At 31.8% G+C, this 1,865-nt stretch overlaps 1 pseudogene; it reads right to left on the minus strand.

Annotated features, from left to right (window-relative positions):
• Nucleotides 1-917: 917 nt before the first annotated feature.
• Nucleotides 918-1,622, minus strand: LOC102485869 (E3 ubiquitin-protein ligase RNFT1 pseudogene; annotated as a pseudogene).
• Between the last annotated feature and the right edge of the window lie 243 nt (nt 1,623-1,865).

Genomic DNA, 1,865 nt, shown 5'->3' on the forward strand with positions numbered 1-1,865 from the left:
TGCACACATGCCCAGCATGATTTTCAAGCCATAGGACCCGGGACTGGGACTGTGGTCAGCCATGTGGAAGCCACGTGCCTTAACTGCCACACCATCTGCTGGTGTGCATACCAGAATGTATGCTGATCACCAACCATCTCTTATTTTCACTGGCTCCAAATTTAGGCAGGAATTATAACATTTGTTTATTCAAATATCTAAAAGTTTCAAGAATTTTTTTTCAGATGTATGTGGATTGTTTTAATAGTTATTACTTCAAGATACTCCATGACACTATACAGAATGCAAGATCTTGAACATTACGGTTTATGGTAGGAAGTATGTCTTAAAGTCCATAAATATAAATAATTTATTTTCATTGATTACTAACCATACTAGAGAGTACAGTATTATAATATATAGCATTCTCAGTAAATTAATCTTCACTTTGAAAATCTGATTATTACATGTGAAATAAGCATTTTAGAACTCTCATCTAAAAATACAAATCTTATGAAAATGATAAGAATTTTTTAGATTGGGAATTTAAAAATTCAATGCTAAGAATTCAATTTTCAGATAATAGGAATCTTAAAATATTATGAAAAATATCCTTTATTCTGAAAACAATGTCAGGAAAGAATACCTGAGTTTCTCTTTAAACCACTAGTTGCAGTTTCTAAATGATGTTTTGGTAACATTAACTAGAAAACACGTTTATAATTTAGCACTACAATTACCTGTCAAATGATTAGGAAAGAATAAATATTCCATATGTATTAGGTTGTTACGCTTTAAAACACAGGGTTCTTTCATTTAGGTTTTTGATAAATTAGATGTTATAAAACTGTTTGAAAAGATTTTTCTTCTAGCCCTGAGAATGCATCCAAGTAGTCACTGTAAGCAAATGACATCAAGTGTTTTGTGGCCTAAACAGTTTATACAACTGGATAGATTTTAAGGTGTGATGGAGTAGCTCCATCTTTCCATTTGTGTACATGCTCTGAAATCCCAGTTCTGCACAGCGGACATGTTTTTCTCTATTAAACCAGAAGGTAATGCACTCTTCACAAAATATATGCTGACAAATGAGAGGAATTGGCTTCTGAAATTCAGCTTGACATATCGAACAAGTATCATCCATATCTGAACACTGCCTCTTGCTGGGAGTCACTCCATAACTTGGTCATGTGAAAAACATTTGCAAAACCTGTCTGAAACATTTTAGATTTCCTAAAAAAAATCCAAAAGTTTTAGTCTGAGGTATAGTAAAGCAAACAATATTCCAGGGCTCCATTTAGTTGTATTACCAAACTCCCCAGAGCTCATCAGATAACAAGACCAAGCTGGTATGAGAACAGAAGTTCAGTAATACTGACAAAATTCTTTTAAAAGCATCTACTAGTAACCGTTGGATTTAAAAGGCATGATGAAAGAAGGCACCATTAAAATAAGATATTACAAGCCCATGAAGAAGAATTTCAGAATGAGTTCTGTAATTCCAACAATCCAGTGTACTTCCAGAAACTCAAATGGTCCAAAGTAGGATTTAAAAAAATTAAGCTGTAATAAAGGGAATAAGAATGAATATATATTATAGTCTTTATATCCACTTCATATCTTAACCCCCTAACATATCTCATATGTCATATGTTAGGGGCTTGGGACTATAATATTGAAGTGGAAATAATTCTTATGAGTGTTGTCTAACTGACTAATTTTCTCATATATATACACAGACACTAATTATATATATATATACACTAATTTTCATATATATATATATACACACACACACTAATTTTCATATATATATGAAGATGGTGTGTATATATATATATATATACACACATATGAGAAAATTATTGAGTTTGACAATGGTGCAT

Source organism: Tupaia chinensis, unplaced genomic scaffold (assembly GCF_000334495.1).
Source record: "Tupaia chinensis unplaced genomic scaffold, TupChi_1.0 Scaffold000270_1, whole genome shotgun sequence".
Lineage (NCBI taxonomy): Eukaryota > Metazoa > Chordata > Mammalia > Scandentia > Tupaiidae > Tupaia > Tupaia belangeri.